This window comes from Anoplolepis gracilipes, chromosome 8, assembly GCF_047496725.1.
Source record: "Anoplolepis gracilipes chromosome 8, ASM4749672v1, whole genome shotgun sequence".
NCBI classification, from domain to species: domain Eukaryota; kingdom Metazoa; phylum Arthropoda; class Insecta; order Hymenoptera; family Formicidae; genus Anoplolepis; species Anoplolepis gracilipes.
In genome coordinates, this window is record NC_132977.1 from 13,103,652 (window position 1) to 13,126,680 (window position 23,029).

A 23,029-nucleotide genomic window follows, 5' to 3' on the forward strand; every position below is an offset into this window, starting at 1 on the left:
CTGCTTCGTACTCGTTAGGATCACCCGCCACGCTACTGGCGCGTGATCCCGCTGGGAACGCCAAGTCCTCTCACTAGGAGCAGGAGTTATACCTGTATCGGTATGTTTCCTCCTTTTCTCGCTCGCTCGGCAGCTGTGGCATATATGCCTCGCGTTGTGAGGGCATTTGCTCGTTTTTTTGGCCATTGGAAATTGGAGGTATCTCCTTTCCAACGCCTCCCTCGCTGCCGTACCATCCTGAATGGCCGTGATGATAGGTTTGCCACCGGATGTCGATGGCCCTGGGTACGAAGGCATAACCTTCCCCTCTGAGCCCTCGGGTATTTCGGGGAATACCCGCTAATAGATATAAAAATAATTATTAATAAAATAGAATAATTTAAATAATAAAAATTAGTAGCAAACGGATATAATAATCATATAGATAATATAGTTACAAATCTCATTAAAGGAGGATTCTTCGATTAACCGGATAAATATTAATTTTAATTTATTTTAAAACCCTAATCTGATTTTCATATTTAATATTCTATACACTTATCCTATTAATTATTATTATAATTTTTATATATTTTAAAATTTCATTTAGATTTTCTTTAAGTAATAACTTTCCTTCAATTAATTTTAATTTAATTTGTTTGTTATTATTTTTAATTTAAATTAATAAAAATATTTTTTTAATTTATTAAATTTATTTTAATTTTAAAATTATAATTAAACTATGCTAAAATAAATAAATTATTAAATTTTTTCAAAAAATTTTAAATTTTAAAACCATTTTTATAAAATTTTTATAAATAATATTAATAAATTTTTTAAATTTTAAAATTAATTTATAGATTATTCCATAAATTTTTAATATAAATCAATATATTTATTGTAAATAAAAATTATTTTAAACTTTAATAAAAATTTACATATTTAAATTTATATCTAAATTAAATTTATATAAAAAAAAAAATTAGATATCAAAAAAATTGATTAAAGTATCTTCTCTAAATAAATATTAAAAATAATTTTTTTATATTAAATTTTATTTATTTATTTAACTCTTTTTCTTTCGAGAAATTTATTTATCAATAATTTTTTTTAATAAACCCTGATACAAAAGGTACATTTAACTAAAATTACTTTTAAAAATTTTTTTATTTTCATTTACATTACATTATCATTAAAATTAAAATAATTATTTTAAAATTTTTTACTAAAACTTTTTTTTTTTTTAATATAATTTTATTTAATAATTTATAATATTTTTTCTTATATTTATTTATTATTAATAATTTATTTATTAATTATAATAAAATTTTAATAATTTTTAATTAATCTTTTCAATGTAAATGAAAAATTTTTATTTAAACTAAAATTTTTTTTTATTCTAAATACATTTTCCAATATATTTACTTTGTTACGACTTTTTCCATAAATTTTTATTAATGAAAATGACGGGCAATTTGTACATATTTTAATTAAAATTCAATTTAAATATTTTTTTAACTTTACAATTAAATTCAATATTTATAAAACTTTAAAAATTTATTTCAATTAATTAAATTAAATGTAACTCATTTAAATCTTAACTATTCTACATTTTGATTTGAATTATAATTATAATTAAATTTTTAAATTATTAATCTTTTAATATAATTTTTCAACAACAATATATAAAAATTAAATTAAGTAATTCTATTCGTGGATTATCAAATTAATCAACAAGTTCCTCTAAATCATAAAATACCGCCAAATTTTTTATTTTTAATGATTAACATTTAATATTTAATTATATTTTATTTTCATTTAAATAATAGGGTATCTAATCCTAATTTATTATATAAATTTTTTTAATTTTATTATTAATTTAAATAAAATTATTTAACTTTTAATATCTATTCATATTTCACCATAAAAAAATAAATTAGTTAAATATATTTATTTATTTATATATTTTATATTTATATATAATTATTTAAATTTATTTTTATTTAAAGTATAAACCGCAATTGCTGGCAATTTATTTATTAATAATAAATTATAATTTTCTATTATAAATTTTCATTTAATTAATTATTATAAATACTAATTTATATATTATTAAATTATTTAAATTTTATATAATTTTTTAAAATTTTATTTATACTTTAAATTATAAAATAAATTTAAAAAAAAAATTAATTTTTAATTATATTTATTAATTATTAAAAACAAATTATAAAAATAATTTAAATTTAAATTTAATATGAATATAAAATTTAATTTATAATATACATAAAAAAAAATTAAATAATATTCCCCCCCCTTTTTTATATTATTATCATTATTATTAATTATTAATAATTATTTAAATATATTAAAATATTTTATTAATAAATAATTTTTTTTTTCTATATTTTAGGTTTTTAATATTTTAAATTAAAAATAATGATTAATAAGTTTTAATTAATTAATATTAAATAATTAATGTTAATTAAATATTTTAAATATATATAATTAATTATATATTTATAAAAATAATTAAAATATTTTATTAACATTAAATAATAATTATTAAATAATATTAATGTATATATAAATAAAAACTTAAATTTTTAATTTTTTTTACTTTCTATAAAATACTCTCCTTAAATTTATATAAATAAGATTTTTAATTATTATTAATTATTTTATTTATAGATAAGTTTTTTAATTTTAATTTTAATAATATATTTTTTTTTGTAAATACATATAATTAAAATAGTCAATTATTAAATTTAAATAAAATTACTCTCTCCCTCTGAATTTTATTTTAACTAATTATACTTTTTTAATTCTATAATAACTAATTATTTTTAAAAAATCAATTTTTATAATAATTTTATTTATAATATTTTATTATTTAATTTATTAATTAATCTTTATAACTACTTTAATTTTAATAAATTCTTTTATTATTTTTACTAATACAAATTTAATTTAAATTATTTATTTAAATTTACTTATAACCTTTTTTTAAATTAAATTTACTTATCATATTTAATTTTAACTAATGATTAATAGTCAATTTTCAAAAATATTATACTAATTTATATTTATTTAATTAAAGTAAGTAAGCTAATTCTCTAAGCTTTTAGGTTCATACCCTAAATATAGAAATTTTATCTTTCTCTTATTTAATTAATTATTTTTGCTATTTAAATTTTATTAATAACTAAAAATTTATTTAATGATATGCCTGATAAAAGGATTATTTTGATAGAATAAATCATACATAATTTATATATGTTTTCATTTAAATTAATTTTTTTATATTTAATAGATTTAAACTATCTCAAAAAATTTCAAAAATTTTTATGCTTCATAATACATTAAAATATAATATTAATATTCAATATTTATTCAAAGTTTAATACAACTAAAAAATTAATTTTATTTATATGCATCATAATTTATTTATAAAATTTTTTTTAATGTCTTTAGTGGAGTGTTCTCTTGGCGATTGACAAAGGACATGACACACTAGAACAGACGAAATACACTTGGATGACATAAAACGGATGACATGAAATATACATTTGGAAACAGTGACACATTTAGGGATTAGAAAGACAGGCAGAGGAACTTGACTTAACTGCTAAGGGGTTGGTAGTCCTAACAGTGGATAACGGGAGTGACGATTGGAAAAGACAAGAAACATGTGGAAAGGGAAACCTACTGGAAATGGCGAACAAACAAGTACAACAGTGACAATGCTACATGTTCTTGATTAAATGGATGATTTTTAAAATATTAGAAACATAGGATCAGATAATAACTACATATTAACACATAAAAAAGTGACCTAAATAATTAGACATAAAATAGACGAAATAACCGTACTATTAACACAAAAATTAGTACTAACATCGAACCTCTGTGCAATGGTACATGTACTTTCATTTTTGTTAGTTAAGGTAGAATAAAATAGACGATCTTTTTATATTTTTATTTATAAAATTGAGGTTTCATCTTGGAGCGTCAGTGATGGACAGTGGCAGTAACCTAGAACAAAGTTTATAGGTTATCAAATCTGTCACTTGCTCTTATTAATATAGTATAAACAAATGTAATAACAGACTATACGTACCCTTTTTACGATAATGGCTTCTTTCATGGGCTCCTTGTCGAAGCCGGAGACTATTGCAGGACGGCGTCGTGCGGACTCCAGAAGGTTGTTTATTCGGCGAACAACTGTCGACCGTGATGTCAACATGATCCGTTAATCACTGAAACTTGTTTCGGTGATCGCGCTCGTCTGGTCTCTGCTCTTTCTTTCTAGGAAATATCTGAAGATCTGGTTCGCGCGCGAGGACTTCCTGACGATGGCGTGTCTGTACATGGCGGAATTCGACTCTGGTGATATTCGTGGCCTCCTGTCTGCTTCGCGCGTTGGAGTTTCTGAAACAAGGATAAAATAAAAGAACATTAGATGATTATTATGACACAGACGTATTTGCTTGATTAGATAATAAATAGTATATTTATTCACTCCAACGAATAAGCACAGAGAGTTACTTATCTTGTATGAAGATAGAAGCACAGATTTGAAGGAATTCCAGGAGAGATAGTATCCTGTGAAACCTGAAACAAGAAGAATATATTATAAATAATGAATTATTATAGAAATAGTATTACTTACCGTAGTATTAGAAACGCTCGATTATGACTCTTTTTGCATAGTTAATTACCTGTAAAGAGAAAGACCATAATTATAGGAAATACTTATTATAATATTAGAATAGAGAATCCTTGTGTACATTCATACTTAGTGTGATCAAGGATCTGGTTTTATGGTGCATCTTCTAATAAAGGCGATAGTGACAGTTGTAGATTACCTGTAAATGCACTGGGTTATCATATATATACATGGTTGTATACATGAATGTTGTTTATACTATACAACAGACGAATACGCATTATATTACCAAAATTATGAATTGTGTACGCCGCATACACTGTTGAGGAACCATTTTCTCCGGTGCGTCTGGCGACCGTGCACATATCAATGACGGCTATGGGGTAACAGGTTATCTGCGAATTATGCACATAGAGGAATAATATATTGAAAAAAACGAAACAATAATAGTGTATAATTACCTTAATAATGTTGTACGATTAACAGACGTTTAATTTAGAAGAAATATTGAAAGTATTGAAGCAATCTCCACTGGAACGTGAAGAGCATAATTAGCGGTGTCCGGTGTGCGTAGCCGTCTTACTAAGTGATACTGTTGAGTGTTTGGATCCTCCGGTGAGCTTGGCGGTCGCACACATGTTCAGTGACACATGCAGGTTAGATGATCTTGGTCGATGACAGGTGCTGAAACAAAAAAACAATTTGTTCATTAGGAGCATTAGGATTATTGCAATAAATAATAATAGACGAATACTTACCGTAATATCTTTATTAACTATAAATATTGTGGGTGAGTCTGCCAGCGTCGTTGATGAGCCTAGAGCGCTTTCGACACTGCAAAACATCTTGCGACAGAAATAATTCTGATGAGGAACCTGAAACAAGAAGCATTATACTTAATATTAAATAATATTACATATATTATTAAATAACAGACGAATACTTACCGTAACGCTAATCGTTGCAAAGTTAACACCGTCGACGAGTCGATGATGTGTTGTCATCCTCTCCGGTGTAGTGCTGAAGATTAGTAACCTGTAAAAAGATAAAGTTGTTGGTTATCTGTAGTTGCACTGCGTTGACCGCTGTAATAGATTGTAAAATATAATAAAACCGGAACGTACTGTTGTTGATGATACTTTGTATTGTCGATGCGCCTTTCTGGCGCATCTGATGCATGTTCCCGGCGTCACAACAGCAAACGATTGCGAATACTTGTATACCTGAAATAAGAACTAATTAATATCGTGGATAATAATATAGACGTGAATAAGTATTACGCTTTGTATAGATATATTTATCGATACTTCCTTCGGCTTACGATACTTGGCATGACAGGTGCGGTTATGTTCGGCCTGCCTAAATGAACTCGGTGCCTGAAGACAATAGGAGTACAATTACTAAACGATCACGTGTAGTGGATGATAAATCACAAGCGATATCTGCCCTGCGAGGCTGAGATCCTTGTCAGTGGCAGCGCTGTGTATTAAATGAAGTGACGGCACATATCATTAGCAGCGCGATAATTGTCACCGCGCATCGGGGTCGCGCAAGATAATTGGCACTTAGTTGAGCTACGTCAAGCACTGTTGGGGCACGCGGGGAGGCGGGTGACCCCCAGTAGCCACCTTGACGGGCGCGACACGCGGAAATAACACAAACCTTGTTATTAACAAAGGAACAAATTGAGCGACGCGGGAGCAGCGCGATCGCGATGTTGGCGGCCATTTTGGGTAGTGATACAATCACGACCAGAATTAATTCGTGCCGACAGTCGCGATAGTAAGTTCGCGTCTCGCCGATGACTATGGTGAGTTCGCATGAGTCTCACATGCGTTCCAAAGTAACCAGATAGGGAAATAGTATTTTAGCGAATATTTCGAGACTCCGAGCTCGAATCTTGAAATGAGACATAAGGTAGTGTTCACCAACGTGTCGCAACTACGATAACACATACCATTGGTGCAAACTTTAGAGGTTGCGCAGTAACGCTGTGAAACTTTTTGTGGATGCGCAATTGGATTTTTGGAGACACATGGAGATCCCCTAACTATCCCTGAACCCAAAACCCAATTATTGGTGCGCATTAAAATTGAGGTTATAGATTAGCATGCACATCAATATGGTTTTATTCATGGGCTCTCATTGAGGGCCACAACACATCTGGTTTCCGATTCTAACCCAAAATTGGACTTTTGCAGTGCGCAGTACGGCAGTACGATCACGCGTTTGTTGGGGAGTACGCGCTGTGCCTGGGGGTCCTCGTTGGACGCTCTCTTTCCTGCTGCGTATTTGAAACGCGACTACGTGTTAAAGTCTTCTTGTGTGCATGCGCACTAAGAGACTTGATTAAAATAGATATAGTTTATGATAGGCTAATTATAGAATTAGACAAAACAATAAACGACAATAAGTAGGCATTAGAGGTCATAATGGCGAAGAGCACGCAAAAGATGAGGAAAATGTTTTACTATTATGAAGAAGACCTCTCGCCTACCGATAAAGAAGCGGAGGTGATTAGTGAGGTCAAGGACAAAAATGGTGAAGTAATTAGTCTTAAACTTGATAGATATCTTAGAGGTAGGAAATCTGTAGCGTTTGAGAAACTTGTCGGTTACGATCACGATGTTCTTACGGATGCCGGCAAAACCTGGATAGAAGAGGTTTACCAATTCGTGGAGAGTCGCCAAGATATAGGCGAAAATGACCAGCGGAGGATGTTTGACAGGTGCTATGCTACGTACGACGTGCTGAGCGCGCTTGGCAATATCGACGAAAGAGATTGTTGCGAAGACTACAAGGAGGCTCTAGACGCTATAAGTAAGAAGCTGAGAGAAGCATTGCGGACCTTGGACAAATATGATGCCATATCTCTTGAGGTTGAAACGCTCAGGGAAGAAAATAGAGTGTTGCACGCCAAGGTGCGTGACCTACAAGGTGAAAAGAATGTTCCAGTAATAGGACGTGACAATGACGACGTCATACAAGGAATCAAAGATGGAGTGACAGAATTTACCAATATCGTCAAGGTTACCATGAAGGAACAAAAAAAAGAAGCAAGGCAAAAGTATGAGGACGACATCCAGGAACTTAGAAGGGAAGTCAGCGAGCTGAGGAAGATTGTGCTCAAAGGGGAGATTGCCCACGCGAGTACACCGGTCCCTACGATCTGTATAGTCGAAAAGGATGCCGATAGTCCGAACTCGACCTCGACGAAGAGCAAACTGTCGATGATGCCTAAAAAAAAGAGGGAAAGAAAACAGTGGATTACTCCTAAGACGCGGAAAAAGAAGAAGACTCTGGAGGCTCCCAGCACTTCCAGAGACAATTCTACAGAGGACTCTCCAGGGATTGAAAATTATCAGCAGGAATTAATTAAACCTGGACGGATAGACCTGTCACCTGAACTGGCTAGACTGAGGAATAAGTCTCGTCTCGCCAGGACAGCTGCGGTTCTCATTAGAGTGGATACTTCCAAGACGTCGTACGCTCAGGCTCTGTGTAGGGTCCGCGAACAGATTAATCTGAAGAATTTAGGAATAGAGGGAACCTAAATCAGAGGAGCTGTCAACGGAGGACTAATCGTGGAACTCACTGGCTGTGGGGACGGAAGCAAGGCCGACGCTCTGAAAGAGAAAATCACCCGGGTTCTGGGTGACTCTGCCAGGGTGACTAGGCCCCAGCTGAGAGCCGAGATGAGAATCTCGGGTTTGGACGTTTCCATCACTGAAGAGGATGTCGCGATGGCTTTAGCCCGTGAGGGTGACTGCCATCGGGATGAGATTAAAGTGAGCAATTTTAGGAAGACCTCAAAGGCGATGCCACGTACAGCATAGACGAACTGTCCGGTGCTGGTGGCTTCCAAGATATCCAAAAAAGGTGCATTAGTTATAGGATGGTGCAGAGGGAAAGTGAAAATTGTGGAGCGTCCTGTGCAGTGTTACAGGTGCTGGTCATTTGGCCATATCAGTGTGAAGTGCACAGCTACAGTAGATAGAGGAAGCTGCTGCTATAATTGCGGCCAAGCTGGCCTGATGGCCAATGGCTGCAAAGTAGTGACACAGTGTGTACTGTGTAAAGAGACGGGCCTGGAATTTTCGCACCGTATGGGCTCGGTTGTATGTAGGTCTAAGCCGGCCGTGCAATAGTGCGAGACCGCGTATATATAGCTGTTATAATCAAGAAATATTTAATCTAGTCGTAAAACTAGTTATAGTTAAAGTGATATGTAGTATAAAGATAGCATGTAGTTTATGATACTCTTAACTCATAGTTCAAGTTTAACCCTAGGTTGAACCAACATATTAAGTAATCGAAGACGGAACCTATCGCCTGCTCAGGAATGAGCGCGGGCGGTAACGAGACGTAACACAGAGGAACCTGAAGACGATCCTATCAAGGCTTTAGGTGTACAATCGGAGGACCAGACAGAAGAGAACCTTACGCCATCCCAGATCCCCAATTTGCCACCCCCGGTCCCGAAGGAGGGCCTCTCTAGTCAAGCAACCGAAGAAGAAAACAGAGGATCTACAACTTAGGTGGCTAAACAAGCCTCGCTTCCGTCCGGGTCGCGGAAGAGTGCTCACGCGTACCCGTGGCCCGGACACATGGAGAAGACAGCAGGACTTACCTGCAGTGGGCGGGTCTCAAAACCCGCCCACGGGGGGGAGAGTTTAGTTGGTAGGACTGGCCGGGCGCTTGCGCCGACGGGCCGGGTGAGTCCAACACTACCCCCGGGAGGACCGGGGGGTGTACCTAACTGCATTTTCTCCTCCCTTTGCTTGGTAAAAAAAAAAAAAAAAAAAAAAAAAAATTAGGTTAGGTTAGGTTAGGTTAAGTTCCTCCCCGATCCCTCCTCGTCGTGCGCCACCTTGTCGTGGTGAGGAGGCTTAACCCTGAAACCCCATGGAACACCCACACGGCTCCGGCCAAGTTGGGTGAACCTCCGGGGTGGAAGGGGAACTAAGAGCGCACCGTATCCTTAGTAAGAGTACAAGGGGAGCCCAGCGACTCCCTTAGGGACTGCGCCCACCCCCTTGGGGGTGGTCTAAAGCGCGGACCCAATCGCTGGTAGGGGTAGGCGGCCCTAAGTGCAATCGCCCGGTGGTACGGCACTGTTGGGGGAGGACTGCTCCCCGCCCGTGACACACCGCTGGGTGCTCCTGGCACATGAGGGTTTCCGCGCGTGTGGGTGTTCCCGCCGTGCGGCGTCCCTCGGAGGGATGTGGGTGCTGGCATGGGCTGGCGTCCCACAGTCGTGGGGCTCCATCTCGCGTGCAGGCGGCTCAGTGGGTTCTGCCCCCTGAGTGCGCGCCGCGAGGGGAGCGGACGGGCCGATGGAACTCCGGAACTCCCGGACCCATCGGGCCGGGCCTCTCCCGAGCCGCTTGGACGTTTTCCGAGGACGGGGTCGGGGAGGCGGAGGAGGGCCGGCGCGGGCCGCACGGGCACAGCCCAACGGCGCCGGGTCGGCCCGGCCGTCGGAGCCGCTCGGACGTATTCCGAGGCAGGGTTCGACGGCGGGATGGAGCCCGACGGTGCATCGCGACAGTTTCCCTTCCGAAGCGGTGCATCGTCGGGGCCCTTTGGCGGAAAGTAACTTCCGTCAAGGAGGCGTGCAAGCTGGCCGCCATGGCGGGTAAGATTGGGCCGGGGAGCGGCGACCCAGTCCCAACTGTCCATGGGCCCCCCCCCTCGTGGGCACACCTTGACGTGGTGAGGGGGCCTAGTAACCGAAAGGTGAAGCCAACGTGCCCAAACAGCATTGCCACGAGTCGGTGTCAGCTTGCTGAACGAATGGCTCTTATGTGGCAAGCGCACTGCGTGCGTTGTTCAGACGGTCTACGGCCGTCCCCCCCCCCTTTTTTTTTTTTTTTTTTTTTTCCCCTCCCAATTTCATGCGGGTGCTCCCGCGGGATGAGGGTGCGGAGCGGTGGGTGCTCCTGCCGTGAAGCGTCCCTCAGTGGGGAAAAGTGGGAGCCGGTCGGGACCCTCGCCCGAAGGACTGGATGGGTGACTCAGTCACCCGCCGGGCCAGAGGCGGGGACCACCCCGATCTCAGTGACTCCCACGTGTGAGTGTGTGTGTGTGCGTGAGTGTGTTTAATAATTCCTTCTTTATTTTCAGGAATCTTATTTTCAGGTATCGGGTTAACGTCTAAAGACTAAGGTGTTAGGTACCGTGCTTAGGGTCTGCATGATCGCGTAGACGAAAAATGTCGCGGTCGCGGACGGTCCGCTCCGGGATACCTGCCGTCCTCCCGGAGTATCTAGGCTTGGCGGCGTAAAGGTGGCTCTACGTCGCTCGACCACCCCTTCCACCGTACTCGTGGGAATCACTATGAAATTTAATAAAATCTTTGACGTGGTGAAGAGGAGTGCCCGCCTGGCCGACCGCTTCCGGTCTGGCGCGGCCGCGAGTAGGGAAGCGCGGGGTGTCTCCGTCGTTGAGTCGCGGGTCTGCTCGACCGCGTGCTCGGTGGCGGCCTCCGCCTCCTCGAGAGCGCCTCACCGAGCTGTGCGCGGGCGGGCCCGTGACACAATACGCGATGGCGCACAGCCCCGAGATTGCGGCCTTCCTGCCGCTAGAACCGCGTTCGTGAATCGCGAAACAACCGTGATTAGATCCGCGTACGTCGTGTTAGAGCGTTGTCTCATTACCACAATTAGGTCGGCGTCGGTCAATTTAGCGCGAGAATCGGAGACCGCCGTCAAACAAATAGCGCGCGAGATAGAAAAGCCCGCGATTAGGCCCGCGATTAGGCCCGCGATTAGATCCGCGAACATTGCGACAACGGTGCGTAAGACGGTTAGATTCGCGGACCCAACATCACCCCACACAGCGAGTGGCCCGGCGCCACAGGAATTAGGTAGGATAAGCTCTAGCTTAGGTAGTGCGTCCACGGGTGTTAGGATGCTGCAGCTGAACATGCGACGCTCGGCTGTAGTAACGGGCGAAATACGTCAACTCGTAGTCGAAAAGCGACTTGACGTCTTAGTATTGCAGGAACCACACGTCGGGAAACAAGGTTCGGGTTACAAAGTCGTAGGATTAGGCATAGGGATGAGGGTTGCCGCAGTGCGCTCACAACGTCCGTGGGCAGCAGTGGTAATCTGCAATCCCAATTTCGATACAGTTTTCGTCTCGCAGCTTAGCACTACGCATTGTGTCTGCGTGGAAGTGCGGGCCCCCAGCTTTTCCTTCTACGTTGTCTCGTGCTACTTCCAGTACAGCGACGAGATTGAGAAGCACCTCAGCCACCTCGAAACGGTGCTTCGTTCACTGAGGGGGGAGAGACTTATTATAGGTGTAGACGCCAATGCTCGATCGTCACTCTGGGGTCCCCAAGAGACAGACGATAGAGGTGCCAGATTCGAGGACCTCATCAGAGCATTTGGCTTGTCAGTGGTCAACGATGCTGGACAGCCGCCCACCTTTTGGACGACAAGGGGTTCGTCATTCATCGACGTAACCCTGACGTCGCCCTCCATGAACAAGTTCATCTGTGATTGGAAGGTAAGGTGTGACTGGACCACCAGTGACCACAGAGCCGTGGACATAAGATTGAGATTGCCGAAAGAGTCAGGTGCCGACCAGGGCGCTGGGAACACGAGGTTCGACACAAGTCGGGCCGACTGGGAACGGTTCTCTGTCACCCTGACAGATCTTTCAAGATCGCAACTGGAGGCTATCAATCTGTGCTCCACAATAGACGTAGAGAAAATGGCAGAAACGCTCACAGTGGTGCTCACGGAGACCTGTGTCGCGTCAATGCCTAGAAAGCGCAAATTTAGGAAGTCCAACCCGTGGTGGACTAAAAAATTAACTATAATTAAGAAACAGGTATATAGGTTGCGTCGTGCCCTTCAGGGAGGGCGAGAGGACCCTACTTACCTCCGGGTGCTGCTGGAGTATCGTTCTTCACGAAGGCAGTACTGTAGGGGGGTGAAGCGGGCGAAACTCGCTAGCTGGCGGAAGTTCGTCACATCGCACGGCAACCGGGAGCCCTGGGGCTTCGTTTACAAGCAACAGGCGAGCAAACTCCAGGTTGAGAGGGTGCTAAGCACACTCCGGCGTGGCGAATATTCCACAAAGTCACTAGGGGAGACCGCTAGTTACCTCCTGGATGTGCACATCCCAGATGACCGGGAGATAGAGGACACGCTCGAACAGCGTGAAATTAGAAACGCATGCAGGGTCGCTCCCGATACAGCCGACGCCTCTTTCTTCACGGAGGCGGAAATGGCTCGCGCGGTAAAGACTTTTAAAAATAATAAAGCTCCGGGTTTAGATCTAGTCGAGGTCGCCGTACTCAAGGCGGCCTGTAAAATAATCCCCGGTCAGTTAGTTAAGCTTTTTAACGGGTGTCTCCAGTGGGACGTCTTTCCTTCTGTCTGGAAGGAGGGTTCACTCCGAATCCTCCTGAAAGGCGAAGACAAGGACGAGAGAGACCCGAAATCCTACAGACCCATTTGTCTCCTCTCCGTAGTAGGAAAACTTTTCGAGAAGCTTATAAAAGCTCGTCTGCTAGACACGTCACTGGCACCGGGGAAGGTCTCCGATCGACAATTCGGGTTCATGCCCGGAAGGTCGACGGAGGAAGCTGTCGTGGAGTTGCGATGGATGGTCTCTGCCTCCGAAAGGAGGTACGCCGTTGCGCTTCTCTTCGACATTTCCGGAGCTTTTGACAATGTCTGGTGGCCACTTGTGCTAGATAGCCTTAAGAAACGAGATTGTCCGCGTAATATTTTCGAAGTACTCCGGAGTTACTTCAGCGATCGAAGTGTAAAAATTTCTCTTAGCTCCGCGGAGGTGTCCAAGCGGGCCGAGAGGGGGTGCCCTCAGGGTTCCGTTCTGGGCCCGGCCTGCTGGAACCTCATGTTTGATGGCCTATTGAGATTACTGGAAGACGTGATTCCAGATAGATTCGCCGCGTACGCGGACGACCTCGTGGTCGTCATAAACGGAAACTCGCGAAGAGAACTAGAAACAGAAGGCCAACGTATAGTTAACATAATAACAGAATGGTGTAGGTCCGCGAAACTTCAGATTTCCGAGCGTAAAACTGAAGCCATCATTCTGAAATCCGACGCGATCGCGAGAAACCCGATAGGTAGACGGGGAGGAGCACGACCGGATAGGAAGCGAAAAACAAATAAGAAAACCGTCGACTTCGAGAATAGACCGCCAATCATTAAAATCGGTCAAACGAAAATAGGATTTAAGCGAACGGTTAGGTATCTTGGCGTCTACTTAGATAGAAATTTAAAGATCAGATCGCACTGCGAATATTTAAACAGCAAAGTCGGGCCGCTGTTCGAGAAGTTAGGTAGAGTAGCGAGAGCCCAGTGGGGCCTGCGTTTTAGGACACTCTCCACAATCTACCGGGGCGTGTTCGCACCGACAGTGGCTTATGCCGCTGCGGGGTGGGCCGACCTGTGTACGGAGAGAGACATTAGAATTCTGAGAGCCTTGCAGCGTCGAGTCCTAATTTCAATGACTGGCGCATACCGCACGGCCTCGTGGGAGTCGCTTTGCGTCGTCGGAGGAGCGACTCCTGTAGATATAGTTCTTCGCGAAGGTGCCGCGCGTTATAACGTTAGGTCGGGAAAAGACGCCAAGATCGGTAATATTGAGATCCCCGCCGGAACCGAAAGAAAAACCGCGATCGTAGGAATTAAAAACGAAGCGATAAATATGTGGCAGACCCGATGGAACTCTTCAAGTAAGGGTCGTACCACGTTCGCCTTCTTTAGGGACGTGCGAGATAGACTAGCCGCGCGTTCGTTAGAGATAAATCATTGGAGCACACAGGTCCTCACCGGACACGGGGATTTTAGAGAAAGACTCGCGTCGCTAGGTCTCGTGGAAAGTGAAGTGTGCATTTGCGGAGGTGGAGTTGACTCAGTTCAGCACTTCTTGCTGGAATGTCCCCTCTTTGACGCGCAGAGAGAGATACTGCGAAGCGTCGTACCGGAAGGTGAATGGCAGTGGCCGGATGTGGCACGCTTCTTCGTGTCAAACCCAGAGGCCCTGTCCGTATTCACCGATTTTTGCCGAGAATCCCTCTGGTTGAAGGGATACGAAACGTAGATGAAATATTAGGTAGGCGCGTTGTTCAACCGAAGAGGTCGGAGCCTTCGGATATGGGGGTGTGACCCCGTAATCTTCTCGGGACAACCACGCTCTCGAGCAGCGTTTGCGTCGCGTTAGAGGAAATTAGGTAGGACTCCATATACCTCAATACGCCCATCTATCCCACCATTCCCTTCGCCCGACAGAGTCAGAAGCGTTCATCCAGGTCGGGATGCAAATGGACAGGCCTCCCCGTGGTCCCCGTGGGCACGACGGATAAGATAGCGGGGTGAAGGAGTCGGATAGTGGCGAATGCCAGCCGGCGGAGTCTATGTCACCCTAAGGAAGGAAGGATGGGCTTATTTGTCGTGGCCAAACTGTCCATCCTGCACACACGAACCAGCAGGCGCTACTGGATTTTTCCATCGCCCGTCTCGGGGCGGTTCCGATAGACAGTGGATGTAAAAATGTGGCGTATGCCTGAAAGGGCGAGGTAGCACGGGCCTTTCCCACTCGTGGGAACGGCTCACACATTAACTGTCCATGGGGCCCCCCGGGTGGCACCACCCGCTGCGGTATCCCGAAGGTCGGAGGCCGGGAACCCCCGAAAGCTCATGGAGGCGTCAAAACCTCCATGGGTGAGTAAGGGGCCGGGGACCAGTGCCGGGGATGTATGATCCCCCGGCCCGTGTCGTATGTCACCCCTTCGGGGGAACTTGGGGCCCTGTCGTGGAGTGTTGCCGGTCATGTTCCAGGACACTCTGCGGCAGGTGAGGGTACACCCTGGGTGACGGAGCCGCAGCGGGAAGCGGGATTATTCAGAATAATGAATTTCCAAAAAATAAATAAGAAGACTAAGGCGGAACCCACCGCAGAATTGTCTGCGGATGGAGCGACTGAGGAGACCTTTAAGGTCCCCAAAATACCCGAGGGCTCTGAGAAGGATATGCCTTCGTACACAGGGCCATCGACATCTAGCGGCAAACCTACCATCACGGCCATTCAGGATGGTAAGGCGAGGGAGGCACTAGAAAGGAGATACCTCCAATTTCCAATGGCCAAAAAAACGAGCAAATGCCCTCACAACGCGAGGCATATATGCCATAGCTACCGAGCGAGCGGGAAAAGAAGGAAACATACCGATACATGTATTACTCCTGCTCCCAGTGACGAGGACTTGGCGTTCCCAGTGGGATCACGCGCCAGTAGCGTGGCGGGTGATCCTGACGAGTACGAAGCAGAATCGCACGCTGGGTCGTATTATGCTGGCTCCGAGGACGAGCAGTCGGACGTCAGCTCCGTCAAGAGAGGCAGAGGAAGGCCCATCACCACGGGTGAAGGGACAAGGGAGAAAAGGGAGGCAAGGGCCAGAGCGAGGGAAGAGGCCAGAGAGAGAGGGGACACGGATTGAGCTCTAGGTGCCTCAATGCCCGAAGGACAGGCCTGGGAGAGATGCCGGAACAACCAGAGGGTAGCGAGAGAGATGGTCCGCCACTCTCCGACACCGGCTGTGGTGTCCGACACGATAGCCAACTGCGTGACCATTTTTAAGAGCTTGCAAGTCTCCAAGAACATCAAAGGTCCGCTAGAAGAAGAAATAAAGAAGGCTGTGGCGTCCATCATGGCTGCCACAGCAGTCCTTCACGACAGGACTGCATCGTCCTCACCGAGCAACGCTGAAGCGGAGGAACTTCGGCACCAATTGGAGCTCCTCAAAGCCGAAAAGAAAAAGGAGACGAGCGAGCTCAAAAAGCAGATGGCGGAACTCGCCGATCAGATAAAAGTGCTCACGAACCAGCTCAGTACTCGCCTGACCAACGAGGGAAGTGCCACAAAGAGTGAGAAGAAGGGGTGCAGGAACACAAGAGGACGGAATCGCATAGAATCTGACCAAGGGTCAGATTCCGACAGCGAAGAGTGGCAGTTTGTTAGGCTGAAAACACCCCAAAAAGTCTCCCCAAGGAAGACCGCCTCGGGAAGGGGCAGACTATCTCCAGCATGCGTGTCCTCAAGCCTAATTGGGGACCCATGCATGGAGGTAGAACCGCAGGCCGCGAGCGTGACGGAGGCACAGGGACCCCTTTTGAGTGGATCCCCTCGACCCCTTCCTCCAATCACTCGCCTTCCAGTCCAGGGCGAATTCGCAATCCTGTACGAAGCCCTCAATCAACACCTACAAATCGGTGTTGACTTGAGGGAAAGGATGCTGCGATTCTTTGAAACAACGAACGGGCAGGGGGGGCGGTCCAAGCTGCTCCCCTGAACGCACACACCCAGCCGCCAATGGGGAAAAAGGCCGAGGCTGAGATCCCCTCGCTAACTCAGCCCAAGACGCAGGATACTGTTCCCAAAAACAGCCAGAGGAACAAAACGGCTAAGAAGGGAAAGAAGAAGAGAGCCAGGTTCGTGCTAACACCAAGATCTCTCCCCCCCTTTCCTGCCGACACCCGCAGCCGATGAGAGAATACCTGGAAAGAAATCTCGCCAGGATGCGGAATTCTTTGGGGCTCCACCCTCTGACGGAGGACCATTAGGCCCGGGGCCCTTCGACAAGAAGTCGACAGACCCCGGGACATATGGCCCCTCTCCGACCTTCGAAACTCCGTGGAGCGTGGTGGTCGGACGTAAGGGAAAGAGAAAGGTAGGACAGACTCCCCTCCCTTCCAAAACTGTACCCGTTGTTGCGGCCCGGTCACTGACCAGTGAACAGGGTAAGCGAAAGCGGGGGCAGGTAGCGGGGGGGGGGGAGAAACCTGGTAAAAGAAAGGTTCCCAAAACCTCGGCGGTCATGATAACCTGCCCAGAAGGAAAATATGGCGAGAACATGGCCGCCATCAGGAAGAAGGTTAAACTTGACCAATTGGGAATCAAGGAAGGAAGCCTCAAGATAAGGAAAGGTCTCACCGGAGCCTTAATCCTAGAGATTTCCGGCGAGGACAAGGCACGCAAGGCGGGGCAACTCGCCGAACGTGTAAGAGAGGTGACCGGGGACAACAAAGGGGTGCGAATCACGTGCCTCCAGAAAATGGCCGACCTCCGCATTCGGGGGCTGGAGGACTCCATTACCCGGGCGAAGATTGTTGCCGCAATCTCCGGGGAGGGTAAATGCGTGTTCTCGGACGTCAAAGTGGGAGCGTTCGTGAAGGCCCCCCGCACCGGCCTCAATACGGTGTTGGTGCAGTGTCCGATAGACGCGGCCAACAAACTGGTACAGATGGGAAAGGTACCGATATCGTGGTACAAGTTGCTTATCGAGCTGTTGCCGCGGCTCCCCTTCCGATGCTTTAAGTGCATGTGCAGCAGCAATGCGGCAACGACCGATCTTGTGCCAACCTGTGCTTCCGCTGCGGCAAAGAGGGCCACAAGGCCAACTCCTGCTCCGAGCCGAAAGTGCACTGCGCACTATGTGCTGATCTTGGGGCACCCGCGGGGCACAGGATGGGGGGCATGAATTGCCACTCCCCGAAAAAACTCAACAAGAAGAAAGGCCAAATCGATTCTTCCCTCCAAAAAACCCACCCCGTCGGCGGGAGAGGTGAAGAGGGGAATCGATAAGGAGAATTCAAGCCCGTCCCTGATGGAGGTCGTTGTGGGAGAAATCCCACAAGCGAATCAAACGGTCCCAGCCGAGTCTGCGCCCGCGCCGATGGACACATCGGAGTGTCGCAAGCGGCGCGCGGACTCGGTCAGAGAAGGAAACGAGGAGGGTGCGGGGGGCAAAGAGCTTTTCTCCGACTCCCCCAAGCCCCAAAGGAAGCCTCGCTTAGGTAAAACTAAGCGAGGCAACGAGAAAGAAGACACCCTTACCCCGGGCGCAACTGAGCCCGTGGGTAATGTGGCACCGGACACAGATGGAGCCCCCCTTCCACGGCCCTGTGGAGGGGGGACTGAAACGACGGTGGCCAACTTTACCGACGTGAATGAGGGCTTGTAAATTTCTGCAAGCAAATATCAACCACGCTCGGCGGGCGCAGGATTTACTCCTGCAGACTATCGCCGAGCGTGGTATAGGACTGGCGATCGTGTCGGAGCCGTACCGTCCCCCGTTAAAACACCCTAACTGGAGGGTGGACGGCTCTGGCACGGTAGCGGTGGTACGCGGTACGGACAACCACAACCCTCCCTGCTCCTTACTCAAGTCAGGAAGGGGGTATGTGGCGGTGAAATGGGGTTCCATTGCGGTGGTGGCATGTTACGCACCGCCTAGTTGGGGCCTCTCCCAATTTGAACGGTATCTGGGGGAGTTGGAGCACTGCATACGCAGCATTCTCCCCCAGGAGGTGGTGGTGGCCAGTGACTTCAACGCCAGAGCGCAAGCCTGGGGAGACCGGCTCACCACCCCTGTTACGTCCCACCGCTGTCACCAGTTGTTACGTCCTCTGCGTTCGCGAGCGAGGTGCGGTTGCGGTGGTTGGTGTACGCGGATCGCGGTGGCCGAGCGGTAAACCTGTCACGATCAGCGTAGCGGTGCACCGGAAATTAGAGGTCGGGACGTAATGGATAATAGGGAGGATGTGAAGTGAGTAGACAATGAGTACAGATTGTTTACGTATACTAATTTTTATGTATTTATCATTATTTTATACTAAACATATATATACAGTTATATTATATTTTCAAGACGATTAGACAACTAAATTACGGACGGGTATTGGGAGGCGAATTGATAGGTGCTTCAGCGGCCGGCAGGATGCATACTCGCCCGAAGAAAGCCTGGGAGGAAATGATCCTCGGTTGCGTAATCCCGAAGTCTATCAACTGCGGGGCACGGGTCACGGACGGTATTCGATAGGCGGTAAGGGCCTATGTGAGGAAGCGACGACCCCGCTACTGGATGCCGGTGGAGTGACAGCGTCGTGTAACGGGTCAGGGGTTGACGACTCCGATGTATGGTTTCCCGGTGGAGGGTAAGTGAAGTACCCGACGGATGCTGGGCTCTGACTATCTGGTAGAGACGCAGCTGTTCGGACCGTCAGATAGGAGCCGCCTTGGTATAGTGACCGGATGAGGCGCTTCAATTGATGAGCACGCCCTGCTCGACGTGACCGACCCATGACGCAGCTAAGAAGGTAAGCGAAATCATAATCAACGCCATAGTTGAATACGCGGAGGGGAATAGACTGGGGTTAGCAATAGTAACGCGAGTGATGAAAAGGGAAAAAGAAAAAAACATACGCGTTAAAGTAAATTGGTAAACGAGTTGACTTGACCTTATCTGACGAGTTGCGGGGACAGGGTGAGCCTTAATGAGTTTACTTTAATATTTATTTTATATTTCAGACCAAGAAGAGCGATCGGAGGAATTGTGAGAGACGCCCTGAGAGAGGCGCGGTTCGTGGACTGACAGGAGGCAGATCGCCCTGAGCGAGGCGCGCTGCACGCTAGGAGGCGGAATGCCCTGAAAGAGGCGCTCCTCGGAGGTGAGAGTCGTTCGCCCTGAGAGAGGCGTGCGACCTAGATAGGGGTAGTCCGGCTCTGAAGGAGGCGCACTACGAAGGATGAAGGCAGAGCCGCCCTGAAAGAGGCGCACTGCTAGAAGGGACGTAGAATCCCCCTGAAAGAGGCGCGCTACGTAGGAAGGATGTAGGTCGCCCTGGAGGAGGCGCCCTACGGTGTAGGTAAGGATGGTTATCGCTCTCTGTCTAATGACACTCCCTATGAAGACGTCTGAATAAAATATTAATCTCTTCGATTATAAGTTACAGATATCTGAGGCTCTGGGTATGTCAAGGCGGACGTCGCGGACCTTGCCACTGGTGAGCGGATAAGGAAAAAGAAAAGAAAAAAAAAATAAAGGAAGAAGCTATAAGGAATACAAGAACGCCCTGGAGGAGGCGCGCGTCGCCGCAGGATGAAAGAGAGAGCCCGACGTAGGCTCGAAGGAAGGATGACCTCGTCAGATAAGTAGCACTAATTTGCCCGATAATTTCAATATTAAAATTAGAATAGAAAGCTTGTCTTTATATTTACAGGTATAGACGCGAGAGGTTAACGGCGAGAAGAATTGACACCGAAAAGATGACCGACGCCCGGAATGGACAGGGGCCGCGAACTGACACAAGTATGTATATTTCGAGTAATTACACGTAGACAATATGATTAATGATTACACGAATATATCTTAATAATTACGACTACGTACTCACTTCACTAAATTGTTATGTGTTACAGGAACCACTGGGGAACACACTGTCACGCGGGTGTACACGAGAATGTGGATCTACAATATTAGTATTACAACATTAGTTAATAGAACTTTCCTTTGACTATGATTTCACGCGCAGACTGGTTTCGGACGCGTAAACGATATTATAGATAGGCGGCATTAATAATTGCCTGGAGAGGAAAAGATAATACGCTTATATTGTTGATAGAAGTAATTCACTGCGAATGAAAATTAAGATAAAATGTTTTTAAAAGTGATAGATAGAATTCGATATGTATTGTGAGCGCCGTGGAAATCGAAAAAGAGAAAGGAAGTATAATAGTGACAGTGGATACAATTAATCAAGAATAAATTTATACGACAGTAAACGTAAGAAACTGAAGGCTAATTAATAGTATTCGCGATATGCTAGTCTCGAAGTCTCTTTGAGTTAATGATTTTGTGTGAATAATACCGAGTAATGAACTAGAAAACACTGATTCGAAGATATAATATTAATTACACTGTGCGAAAATTTGCGAGAGCGTATGTATGATCGAATGTTATAAGGATAACCGATTATTAAATCGTATGAATGACTGTCTGTACGTACAATGAATTTACTGGGTACTGTATGAATCGAGTATTGACTGCTGATCGAATAGTGATTATGCGAAAACTGAATGGTCGGAACGAACCGTACAACAGATTTTACTGTCGGGGCGAAAGCCGAATACTCAATATGATCTGAACTGTCTGGGCAAGAACTGAATACTCTAATGATCTGAACTGTCTGGGCGAGAACTGAATACTCTGTATCTTGAGCACACGGTGCTCCCGTTTATATACCCGTGGTCGCTGAGGGCTCCCACCTTCTGAATTGTAGCGCGCGCAACGTGGTCCGATCCTGGTCATGCTTGTTTGTCACGGGTATCACGCGCCGGGCAATAGTAAGCGGTCACGGTGTTTGTCCGAAATTTTCACGTGATCCGGCGGTTCCTGAATGTTCTAGAAGCTTCGGGACTAGCATTATAATATAATATCTATATTGTTATTTCTAGATATATCGCAATTATTACTAGCGTTACGATAACTTATCTGATTAATTACTTATCGTCGCATTGTATTATACCGTTGTACTTAGATAATTGTAGAGATATGAGAGCATTTTGCTAATTAACTTATTAATTAACAATTATCTATGATGTCGCATAAGGTTATTCGTGGATTACAAGGTCTAAATTAGTCTACAGACGTTAAACTCGCTATTATATAACTATATGTATGTATATTATTATAACTAGTAGTAAAAGTTTATATATATATATATATATATATATATATATAAGTAATAATGGTATAAATGCACATGTAATATGCCGTGTTATATTTACAATGAATGGATGAGAAGTGTGTAAGTGTGTATAAATGCATAAATTTAAAACAAGTTTATATTGTGAGAGGTTGAGTGTGTAATTTAAATGATACGCATGGAATATGTATGAATTAGCTATAAGATCCGAAACTATTGCGTTACCATGTATATGATACATTGATTATGTGTATGTTAATATATGAATATGCCTGTAATAAGTTTATAATAGGTTTATTGAGAGTGCTTCGTTTGTGCGTACTAATGTGTCACTATGTATATAAATTATTTATAGAGTGTGTGTATTTGCATGTTACTGGGTGGATAATATGTCTATAATAGTCAGATACTGATTAAACATTGTGTAGATGATAAGTTTATAACGCGCGTACTTTTGTATCACCGGGTATATTAGGTGACTATTGTTATATAATTTTATGGTGTGTTTGTTAAGGAGCGTGTATCTATGTAATTATTTCTGGGTTTTCATTATGCGTTTATACTTGGTTTATGTAGTGTATGATGTGTGTATTATCGTACCACCGTATATATAGGTATGGTCATTTTGTTTATTATGCATATGTATATTGTAATTATCATTCGTCCTCAATAAAATGATAAAGAAGTTTTTGAGAATATTATCACGTTCAAGTTATTTCAGACACCTTGTATAAGTAAGAGTTAATTAAGTAATTGTATATATTTGAGTGTGACTATTTAACTTTAGTTATCTTCCAGAGCTTTTATTCGTTTTAAACTCTTTATGGGATATTTATATTGTTTTCACTAT

The 23,029-nt window shown here is 44.0% G+C and overlaps 2 long non-coding RNA genes across 2 annotated transcripts; both read right to left on the reverse strand.

The window, feature by feature from the left end:
• Positions 1 to 3,464: 3,464 nt before the first annotated feature.
• Positions 3,465 to 4,687, reverse strand: LOC140668964 (uncharacterized). The gene is made up of 3 exons (XR_012047279.1): positions 4,652 to 4,687; positions 4,100 to 4,593; positions 3,465 to 4,014 (listed from the first exon to the last, which is right to left on the reverse strand). It is a non-coding gene; the product is annotated as an uncharacterized lncRNA (long non-coding RNA).
• A 116-nt stretch (positions 4,688 to 4,803) lies between these two features.
• LOC140669070 (uncharacterized) lies at positions 4,804 to 5,590 on the reverse strand. The gene is made up of 4 exons (XR_012047298.1): positions 5,407 to 5,590; positions 5,110 to 5,332; positions 4,938 to 5,043; positions 4,804 to 4,847 (listed from the first exon to the last, which is right to left on the reverse strand). It is a non-coding gene; the product is annotated as an uncharacterized lncRNA (long non-coding RNA).
• Positions 5,591 to 23,029: the final 17,439 nt, after the last annotated feature.